At 38.8% G+C, this 12,155-nt stretch overlaps 1 protein-coding gene and 1 pseudogene across 1 annotated transcript in view; one reads left to right on the top strand and one right to left on the bottom strand.

Annotated features, from left to right (window-relative positions):
* Nucleotides 1–12,155, top strand: part of LOC125824139 (aspartic protease inhibitor 10-like) — a 112,346-nt gene that overhangs the window by 35,168 nt on the left and 65,023 nt on the right. The window lies entirely within an intron of this gene.
* On the bottom strand, nt 10,778–11,526 carry LOC125824010 (proteinase inhibitor type-2-like; annotated as a pseudogene).

Below are 12,155 nucleotides of genomic sequence, written 5' to 3'. Positions count from 1 at the left end.
AATCATTAGCTATATCATTATCTTAGGTTCCTTCATGTGCAAAAGATGTATCAATAATAGGAGCTAGATCAACATCAACTAACCTCTCATCAATCTGAGAAACTGGTTTCTCAACCTTGTCAATATCTTCAATAGTTTGATCTTCAAAGAACACAGCATCACGACTTCTAATGAGCTTCTTATCAATTGGATCATAAAAGCGATATCCAAACTCATCTTGACCATAACCAATGAAGATGCACTGCTTAGTTTTAACATCCAATTTCGACCTCTCATCTTTTGGATTATGCACACAAGTTTTACAACCAAACACTTTCAAGTGATCATAAGAAACATCCTTACCAAACCAAACTCTATTTGGAACATCACCATCCAAAGCAACAACAGGAGACAAATTGATAACATAAGCAACAGTGTTAAGTTCTTCAGCCCAAAATGAATTTGGAAGTTTAGCCTCTAAAAGCACGCATCTATCTCTCTCAACTAAAGTTTTGTTCATCCTTTCTGCCAGGCCATTTAATTAAGGAGTCTTCTGCTGACGAATTCTTTGCGATTTGCAGTAGTTATTGTCACGCCCCGAGCTACCCCCAAGACGCGGACACAGGACCTAGGACCACAAGTGATCCCAAGCTAACCCTGCTGGCATGATCATGAGCATACTAAAGATAATAAACTGATGGGGAAGCTAAATCATAAATAAATCTGAAAAGATGGGAAATACCCATATACTATAACTGAATATATCAAATCTGAGAGTTTAATACAAAGAAGTTATCAAACTCAAAACACTAAGCTGAATCTAACTATGTCTGAAATAAGCCTCTAAACTGACTAGAAATGCTGGGACAGGCCCCAGCTAAGTCTAGCAAAACTGAAACTAAAGACTAAAACACTGAAAAGAAACTCATGACTATTGTCCCCGAAGAATGAGGACTCACCAACTGATTCTGCTGAACTGAAGATCGGGAATCGATCTAAGCGTGATCTGGATGCTGAGAACCTGAACCTACATCACGAGAAGATGTAGCGCACGTATGCGTCAGTACTTGAAAGGTACTGAGCATACATGATAGAGTAAAGCTGAAAGAACATATAACTGAACAAACCAATAAAGCAATGAAATCATCTGGACATGATATAGATACTGAAAATACTGAATACTGAGCTAACTGATGCAATGACCAAATTTATAACATGCTGAAACTGAATACTGACTGTACTGAAATATGGTCAATGCAATATAGTCTGACTGAACTGTGGGAGCTACTAATAACCGACATAAAACCACATGAGCTAAATGTGGAGTCCGATGTATACGCCCCATCGAGAGGACCCAATATACCCTGCCAGAGGTATAAAGGCATGCTGGCGTGATCATTAAACTGATGTTGCCCACAGAGGGGACTTACACCTACGTGGCTCGTAGTTCTGGGACTATTGGGTACGCTGAAACCCTAGTCCAACTCGATATTATGCTACTCCCAATGAATTAAGTGGTTAACTAGTTATGACTGAATTTCTGTAAATACTGGATAGCTCGAAACTGAACATGCAAACTGAGAATGCAACAATTAATCTGATAATGATGCATTCATAAACTGAGGCATGTAAAACTGAATACTGAAATATCTGACCTAGCATGTGTAATTCAAGAACTAAAGAAATACATAGCTAGGGTTCTGAAATTCATGCGATAAACTGAGCAATAACATGATAATCTGATTTGGAACATTTAAATAACTAATTCATGATGATCTGCTGTAATTCTAGAAACCCTAAGTCTGTTCATAATCATGGAATCAAGAATCTGACTGAATTCTAGGAACCTAATGGGCGAAAGGAACCCACTAGTGAAATCCCACATACTTGGTGACGAATTCCACGGAGAAATCTTTCGATTTCGGGGCTGGAATTGATGGAACCTTGCTGCGTTCTTGAACTAGGGTTCTTGACCTTTTTCTCCCTTCTTGCTTCTAATTTTCTAAGTTTTGATTAATGAATTTGACTTAGGTAAGTTCTTGTTATGTTTTTAGGCTTAAACTAATTAAAATCTCATGATTTAGGGTCTAAATGACGTATCTTAGGGGTTAAACGAAATAGGAAAAGACCAAAGGACCCCTGAATTAACTGCTGTCAGAGTGACCTACGGATTGGACCTACGGGCCGTAGGTCAATCTACGGTCCGTAGATTGCGTCCGTAAGTCAAGCCTGCTCGACAGGCCTTCACTAAAATGAGCATAACTTTTTACTCGGAGGTCGGAATTTAGCAAACTCAGTGGCGTTGGAAATATAATTCAATCATCTATCTAACCATAGGTTATGGGACACACAATTCATTTTGTGCTAAAAGTTATGACCATCTGAAGTTGACCCATCAGAATTTTCAGCTAGCTGGCTGCTAACCTTCGATCTACAGTCAGACCTATGGATCGTGGATCGAATGACGATCCATGCTGGTCAATCGTAGTTCGGGACTGAAGCTGGGCTTTTGGGGCATCGATCCACGGACACGAACTACGGTCCGTGACCTGACTTACGGACCGTAAGTCCGGCCGTGGGTCAACACTTAGCCAAATTTTCTGACTGAGTTCTGGGGAAGTTTTCTGTCACGAACCACGGACCTGCAGGACGAACCGTGAGTCCATCTAAGGTCCGTGGATGGTGTCCGTGAGTGCCACCTGTAACACCAGAAATCTGAAATCTCTATTTTCGGATACAGGGTGTTACATTATCTCCCCCTTGGGACCATTCATCCTCGAATGATGACTAAACTAGCTGAAATGGAGGGAGAGGGTTGCAATCCCTACCACTGAACACTGAGAACTGAATTTCTGACTGAACTGAGTTCCAAGGACATGCAAATACGCTGAAAATGCAAGTACAAACTGAAGGAACATGATTCTAAAACTGAATTTTCGCATGAATGACTGAAAAACTAATGAGGAACTATTACCTCAAGCTGGAATGGAATCGAAAGGAAAGAGGTGAGGATACTTAGACTTCATGGCTGCTTTTGCTTCCCAAGTAGCTCCCTCTACTGACTGACTCCTCCACAAAACCTTGACTGAAGCGACTTCTTTGTTTCTCAACCTTCTAACCTGACTATCGAGAATCTTAACTGGTACATCCTCATAAGAAAGACTATCTTTCATGGCCACACTCTCTAATGGCACTATGGATGCTGGATCACCCACACACTTCTTCAAAAGAGAAATGTGAAAGACTTGATCCACTGCTGATAAATCTGCTGGCAACTCTAACTCATAAGCCACTTTACCAATCCTTTTCAAGATCCGGTAAGGGCCTACATAACTGGGGCTGAACTTTCCTTTCTTGCCAAATCTCATCACTCCCTTCATTGGTGACACTTTCAGGAAAACCCAATCATCAACTTGGAACTCTAGTTCCCTTCTTCTCACATCTGCATAAGACTTCTGGCGACTCTGAGCAGTCTTAAGTCTATCTCTAATGAGTTGCACTTTCTCCATAGCATCAAGGACCGAATCTGGTCCTATCAAGGCTGCTTCACCTACTTCAAACCAACCAACTGGAGATCTACATCTACGCCCATACAATGCCTCATAAGGGGCCATCTGAATGCTGGAATGGTAACTATTGTTGTAGGCGAACTCAATAAGAGGAAGGTGATCATCCCAACTACCCTTGAAATCGATCACACAAGCTCTCAACATGTCCTCTAAGGTCTGAATGGTACGCTCTGCCTAACCATCCATCTGCGGATGAAATGCTGTGCTAAGATTAACCTGAGTACCAAGACCCTTCTGAAATGACTTCCAGAAATGAGAAGTAAACTGAGGACCTCTATCTAAGATGATAGACAAAGGAACCCCATGCAACCTCACAATCTCATTAATGTAAAGCTTGGCGTAATCCTCTGCTGAATCTGTAGTCTTGACCGCCAAAAAGCGAGAAGACTTAGTAACCCTATCAACAATCACCCAAATGGAGTCACGTTGTCTGCGAGTACGAGGTAAACCTATGATGAAGTCCATGTTGATCACTTCCCACTTCCAAGTAGGAATGTCAATCTCTTGAGTCATACCTCCTGGTTTTTGATGTTCTACCTTTACTTGCTGGCAATTGGGGCACTTAGCCACAAGTCTGCTATATCTCTTTTCATACCATTCCACCAATAGACTTCCCACAGATCGCGGTACATCTTAGTGGCGCCTGGATGGATAGAATATCTGGAGTTATGGGCCTCTGCAAGAATATGTTGTCTCAACTTGCCCACATTAGGAACACATAATCAACCCTGGTAGCGAAGCACACTATCTCCCCCATGGGAGATAAACCTCCACTCTCTGTTGATGGACTGTACCCTTGAGTTCAAGTAATATCAGTTCGTTGTCTTGCTTTTCCTTAACTTTCACTACTAAAGAAGAATCTGATCTATTCTGGACTATCACACCACCATCTGATGTGTTAGTAAGACTAACTTCTAAGAAAGCAAGACGATGAACATCTTTTTCTACTTCCTTCCTTTTTTCCTCAATATGTGCTACACCACCCTCTAGATTCACCTCTTTCTGGCCTTAAGGTAAGAGATAATCAACATATAGGTACTGAGCTACTATCCTTCTATTCTAAGACTGACTCGTTTGGAAATTGGAACTGAACAACCCAAATTCTACAATCAACTGAGGCATAATAGGAATGTAACCAATCCATGCCTAGAATGATATCGAAGTCTACCATTTCTAACTCTACAAGATCTGCTGAGGTGACTTTCTGAGAAACTGTGACAGGGCAATTTTTGTATACCCATCTTGCTATAACTGGGTCACCGATTGGAGTAGAGACTGAGAAGGATTCTGAAAGAGTTTCTGGACTGACATCTAAGATTACTGCTATAAAGGGATTCATAAAAGATAAAGTACCCCCCTGAATCTTTCTACTGAGTGTACCATATGTGTGCCACATCCTTAAGCTGGTAGGATGCCAACTCAACCCTACCATTATCAGTCACTTGCATCACTCCAAAGATTTTCTAAACCTCATCAATGAAGTTTTGTGGGTCTTCACCAACTTGTGACACTAAAACTCAGGCGGATTCATCCTTAACAAAATCTCAAACTCTAGCTGCCACTGATCCACCATTTCTATTAGTAGGAACTGGAACCTGCTGATGGTTCTTGTTGGTCATACTCTGAGCCAATAGTTGGATCGCATTCTGAAACTCTTCATTCTTAACCTCATGGTCTGGGACTAGAGGAATTTCGTTAGCATTTCTGGCATTCGCATTCCTGGTGTTAGCTCTACGGTGAGGCATGATCTTAAGCGCATAACGATGGATTAGAAAGAAGATCATACCAACGCACGATAGAATATCAAGAAAGTGAAGTTTTCCTAAAACACTTCATAGCCTCCCTCTCATTAGATGTGGTGCACTTCACACCCATGAAAATGACTCTACTTAATGCGGCTTTTCAGACATCCTAGGACACTTAAACCTAATGCTCTGATACCAAGTTTGTCACACCCCGAGCTACCCCCAAGACGCGGACACAGGACCTAGGACCACAAGTGATTCCAAGCTAACCCTGCTAGCATGATCATGAGCATACTAAAGATAATAAACTGATGGGGAAGCTAAATCATAAATAAATCTGAAAAGATGGGGAATACCCATATACTATAACTGAATATATCAAATCTGAGAGTTTAATACAAAGAAGTTATCAAACTCAAAACACTAAGCTGAATCTAACTATGTCTGAAATAAGCCTCTAAACTGACTAGAAATGCTGGGACAGGCCCCAGCTAAGTCTAGCAAAACTGAAACTAAAGACTAAAACACTGAAAAGAAACTCATGACTATTGTCCCCGAAGAATGAGGACTCACCAACTGATTCTGCTGAACTGAAGATCGGGAATCGATCTAAGCGTGATCTGGATGCTGAGAACCTGAACCTACATCACGAGAAGATGTAGCGCACGTATGCGTCAGTACTTGAAAGGTACTGAGCATACATGATAGAGTAAAGCTGAAAGAACATATAACTGAACAAACCAATAAAGCAATGAAATCATCTGGACATGATATAGATACTGAAAATACTGAATACTGAGCTAACTGATGCAATGACCAAATTTATAACATGCTGAAACTGAATACTGACTGTACTGAAATATGGTCAATGCAATAGAGTCTGACTGAACTGTGGGAGCTACTAATAACCGACATAAAACCACATGAGCTAAATGTGGAGTCCGATGTATACGCCCCATCGAGAGGACCCAATATACCCTGCTAGAGGTATAGAAGCATGCTGGCGTGATCACTAAACTGATGTTGCCCACAGAGGGGACTTACACCTACGTGGCTCGTAGTTCTGGGACTATTGGGTACGCTGAAACCCTAGTCCAACTCGATATTATGCTACTCCCAATGAATTAAGTGGTTAACTAGTTATGACTGAATTTCTGTAAATACTGGATAGCTCGAAACTGAACATGCAAACTGAGAATGCAACAATTAATCTGATAATGATGCATTCATAAACTGAGGCATGTAAAACTGAATACTGAAATATCTGACCTAGCATGTGTAATTCAAGAACTAAAAAAATACATAGCTAGGGTTCTGAAATTCATGCGATAAACTGAGCAATAACATGATAATCTGATTTGGAACATTTAAATAACTAATTCATGATGATCTGCTGTAATTCTAGAAACCCTAAGTCTGTTCATAATCATGGAATCAAGAATCTGCCTGAATTCTAGGGACCTAATGGGCGAAAGGAACCCACTAGTGAAATCCCACATACCTGGTGACGAATTCCACGGAGAAATCTTTTGATTTCGGGGCTGGAACTGATGGAACCTTGCTGCGTTCTTGAACTAGGGTTCTTGACCTTTTTCTCCCTTCTTGCTTCTAATTTTCTAAGTTTTGATTAATGAATTTGACTTAGGTAAGTTCGAGTTATGTTTTTAGGGTTAAACTAATTAAAACCTCATGATTTAGGGTCTAAACGACGTATCTTAGGGGTTAAATGAAATAGGAAAAGACCAAAGAACCCCTGAATTAACTGTTGTCGGAGTGACCTACGGGCCGTAGGTCAATCTACGGTCCGTAGATTGCGTCCGTAAGTCAAGCCTGCTCGACAGGCCTTCACTAAAACGAGCATAACTTTTTAATCGGAGGTTGGAATTTAGTAAACTCGGTGGCTTTGGAAAGATAATTCAATTATCTATCTAACCATAGGTCATGGGACACACAATTCATTTTGTGCTAAAAGTTATGACCATCTGAAGTTGACCCATTAGAATTTTCAGCTAACTGGCTGCTAACCTTCGATCTACAGTCAGACCTATGGACCGTGGATCGAATGAAAGTCCGTGCTGGTCAACCGTAGTTCGGGACTGAAGCTGGGCTTTTGGGGCATCGATCCACGGACACGAACTACGGTCCGTGACCTGACTTACGGACCGTAAGTCCGGCCGTGGGTCAACACTTAGCCAAATTTTCTGACTGAGTTCTGGGGAAGTTTTCTGTCACGAACCACGGACCTGCAGGATGGAACGTAGTCCATCTAAGGTCCGTGGATGGTGTCCGTGAGTGCCACCTGTAACACCAGAAATCTGAAATCTCTATTTTCGGATACGGGGTGTTACAATTATCAAAGGGACCAATATACTCACCACCATTATCAGTGCAAATACATTTCAATTTCTCTCCCGTTTGTCTCTTAGATAAGTTTTGAAACTCCTTAAACACATCAAGTACTTGATCTTTGGATTTTAAAGAATATACCCAAATCTTGCGAGAATGATCATCAATGAAAGTTGCAAAGTAAAGCGCACCACTTTTTGACTTCACTTTAAAAGGACCACACAAATCAGAGTGTACTAGCTCTAGTAGCTCAGACTTTCTTGAATGAGGGTGACTGTGAAAAGAAACTTTTTTCTGTTTCCCAACTAAGCAATGAACACATCTTTTTATCTTTGCTTGTTTCACACCAGCAAGCAAATTCTTCTTAGCCAAATAGGTGATCCCCCTCTCGCTCATATGACTAAGCCTCTTATGCCACAATTCTGATAAAGTCTCACTTTCCACCAAATTTATAGAGTCACGAAGTATCGATCCTTGTGTCACATATAAATTTGAATGTTTCCTTCCTCGAGCTACAATTAATGATCATTTGGTGAACTTTCATTGGCTATTAAACAAGCCATTATGATAGCCATCATCATCTAGTTGTCCTACAAAGATCAAATTCAAGGGAATGTCTAGAGCATACTTGACATTCTGAAGGACTAACGTTGTACCAATATTGGTTTTCAAACAAACAGTGCCAACACCAAACATCTTAACCTCACCAGCATTACCCATCTCCAACACCTTAGAGTTAACAGAAGTATAAGATGAAAAGAAGTCTTTTCTTAGTGTGACATGTGATGTAGCTCTAGAATTTACTACCCAACTTGTATCTTGAGATACAAAATTGATGACGTCTTTATCCCAGGCAAAAAGAGGTCATTTCGAACAACAACAACAACATTGTTTCCATTATTTTCTTCATTCTTCCCTTCTTTAAGATCTTGCTTCAATTGTTTGCAAAATCTTCTAATATGACTTTTCTTTTCACAATGATGGCATATAATATTTGGATTCTTGAATATTGACCTGTTTCTACTTTTACCTCTACTCTTCGGATCTCTTGTCTTATCTCTCCCTCGATCTTCTATGTACAAAACATCTGAATGTGAGAATGTGCCTTGAAATTTTCTTCTAATTTCTTCATTCAACACACCACTTTTTGCATATTCCATAGTCACCTTACCACCAGGAGCACAATGTGTTAAAGAGACACAAAGAGTTTCCCAAGAATCCGGTAGAGTATTAAGAAACCAAAGTCCTTGTATTTCATCATCAAAATTAACACCCATTCCTGATAGTTGATCAAGAACAACTTGAAAATCATTTATGTGATCAAGAATAGGACTACCCTCCTTGTATTTAAAGGTCATCAATTGCTTTAGCAAAAACAACTTATTATTGCCAGTTTTTGAAGTGTAAAACGTCTCCAACTTTTTCCACAATGTTCTAGCATGTGTCTCATTCACAATATGATTGCGAACATTATATTCAACTCATTGCCTTATATATCCACATACTTGTTGGTGCTCGAAATCCCAATTTTTATCAGTCACAGTCTCAGGTTTATGAGCAGCAAAAATGGGAAGATGCATCGTCTTCACGAACAATAGATCTTTCATCTTGCTTTTCCATATGTTGTAGTTTCTTCCGTTTAGACATATCATCTTACTTATATTCCCCTCCATATAGAGAACCTCACTCTGATACCAATTGTTATGACAAAAATATGAAAACAAAAATCTAAAATAAAGAATACCAAGTTTAATGTGGAAAAATCCTTCAAACCGAAGGTAACCACCACGGGATCTACAAGATCCAAGTTGCTTCACTATAATAATAAGAGAGTTACAAATATTCTTCTAATGGCTACACAACAAGTGCCAAAAGAGAACAAACAATAGCTACACCAACAAAAGATAAATAGAACACCACCCAAATCCAGCTGCTGTTCGGGACTCAAAACAGGATCTTGCTGACCTTCGAATCCAATATGTACCGTTCAAATCAACCACCAAGATGTCAGGAACACTCAGTAAAAATTTCATCCCGATCCATCAGTTAGTTAATCGGGAAACACCATCTGAATGTTGCTGGTCGGAATAAAAAACTACAGCAAAAGAACCATTTTTCTTCTCTCTTCTCTCTTGTTGAAAGCTCTCTCAAAAACTTCTCTTATGTCCTAATGTCTTTCAAAGACAATACTAATGAACAATCTGAATTATTCTCTCAAGACCATCCTCTATTTATGGAGTTGTGTTTTTCTTTACAAAGCCAAAACCAACTCCAAATAAGATTACTATTCCAATCCTTTTCCTAATAGAATTGGAAATCGAATAAAGAGAATAATTTCAATCCCTTTTCAAGTAGGATTAGACCATGGGCCTTTGGCTGGAACATAGGTCATAGCCTAACACTTTTTCTCTTATTTAAATAATAAGTAGTTACACATAACACACTACTTTGATGCCCACATTATAGTGATTAGTATGTCATTGTGTGCATGTTTTTATTTCATACATTAATTAAAAACTACAACATAACACATATTATTGATGTTAGCCTTGGGTTTAAAGTTGTTAACATATATAAACACAAATAATGTAGGTGGCTTTTTTGTTTTCACCATTCGAAAGTGCATTATATCCTAGAAAAAAATTAGAAATACATGATATCTAAATATTCAAAATTAAAATAATGTATTCATATATGTTACTCTATATTATTAAAATTGTAATATTAATAATTAAGAAACTTGAAGAACATAATAATGGTGTGTGAGGTTGTGTTCTGCTCTCAAAATAAAACCAAAACTTGTGCTCTCACGGGATTCGAACTTGCGCACCTCGGGTGGAAATGAACACGCTTAACCACTTTGCCACGGAAGAACTTATGTCAAGGTTGTTCAACATTAATTAGTTATCCCTTAAATCCAGAATTTAACCTCTCTATACGGTGTAATTTTTCGGCGACGGGTGGTCAGCTGCCCACCCTTGGATGGTTGTAGCTCCGTCACTGACTTAAAACTATGGATGATCATTTTCTCTTATTCAAATAATAAGTAGTTACACATAACGCACTACTTTGATGCCCACATTATAGTGACTAGTATGTCATTGTGTGCATGTTTTTATTTCATACATTAATTAAAAACTACAACGTAACACATATTATTGATGATGCCTTATGCTGTAGATATAGCTCTGACTTCTGAGGCTCTTCAGTACAAATTAAAGATTCATCGTGTCCATAGAGTTTGCAATCCTCTCCTACGGTGCAACAATTAACACAAACTTGATAAAGTTTGGCCAATCCAGAAGATGGACAAGTCATGTATGCAACTCTAGAGTCACATTCCAGGGTACATGCCTTGGGTTCAATGTATACTCTCTCCTTCACAACAAACTTGCCGTCCTTACCAAAATAGTAGCAACCCTTGTAACCCGTGCAACATGTGGTGCATCCCGAAGGTTTAATTATAGTTGGTCCTTCTGAACTGGGACATTTTAAATAAGCAATATACTGATCACAATTTCGGGGTCAAGCTTTTGGGTTTTTTGGGTCATATTGTCCTTTGCATTAAAAGTCTCAATAGCACTATAATAATTGCAACCTTTATAACCTGCACAACAATTGGTGCATATGAGATTTTCCGGACTTCCTTCTGAACGTGGGCATATCCCATAGCCAAGATTACCACATTCTTTAGTACAAACCCTGGCATCAACATGTTCCACTGTGCTTACAAGTAACAAAAATCCTACAACAAATATAATAAGGAGAAAGGGAAATGAAAAAACATACCAACACTTATATTGTTTATGCCTCAACAAAGAAACTAAAGAGAAGAAAAGAGGAAGGGAAATCTTACCAAGGAAACTAACTTGTTTGTGAACAACCATATTATGGATTCTTTTTACCTTGTTTAATTTTCTTTTCTTTTGTTTGGGTTGAGGAGTGTCTATCCTCCTTCACCTATTCATACCAAAAGAGTGATAAAAAAACATAGCTACTAAAACGTTTTATATATATTTTACTCATATTTAAAAATGGGAGTTTGATGTACCAACACAGCTTTAACGAGTTGTACCAAAAACTATCTAATTTGTATAGTAACTATGATCAACACAGCAACAAATAGTTGTACAATAAGCAACATAAAGTGTACAGTCAAGTTGTTTCCCATTTAACACGTGTAAATACACTAACTTTTCCCTCAGACAACATGTATCCCTCAACAAAATAACCATACATCTCACCAGCACCCCTTCAAAGAATAAACTTGATCTCTCTGCTTTCAAGCTTTAGATTTCAATGGTCTATGAGTTCTCTTTTTCCTATTCTCTTCTATTTCAATTTCAAGTCTCTGTACTCATTAATTTTGGTATGTTTTTAGTTAAATTTATTTAGAGATTTTTGGATTTCAAAGGTTTGCTCTGAATTTTGTTTTTCCAGTTCCCAAGTTATTGTTCTTTTCATTTCTTTCAGTTTCAGCCTAACATTGATGAATATAGGAATCACAATTTTGGTA

The sequence above is a fragment of the Solanum verrucosum genome, unplaced genomic scaffold, assembly GCF_900185275.1.
Source record: "Solanum verrucosum unplaced genomic scaffold, falcon-dt-bn FXZP01000088.1, whole genome shotgun sequence".
NCBI classification, from domain to species: domain Eukaryota; kingdom Viridiplantae; phylum Streptophyta; class Magnoliopsida; order Solanales; family Solanaceae; genus Solanum; species Solanum verrucosum.
Note: the sequence above shows the minus strand (reverse complement) of the source record. Positions and strands in the feature narration are given on the sequence as shown.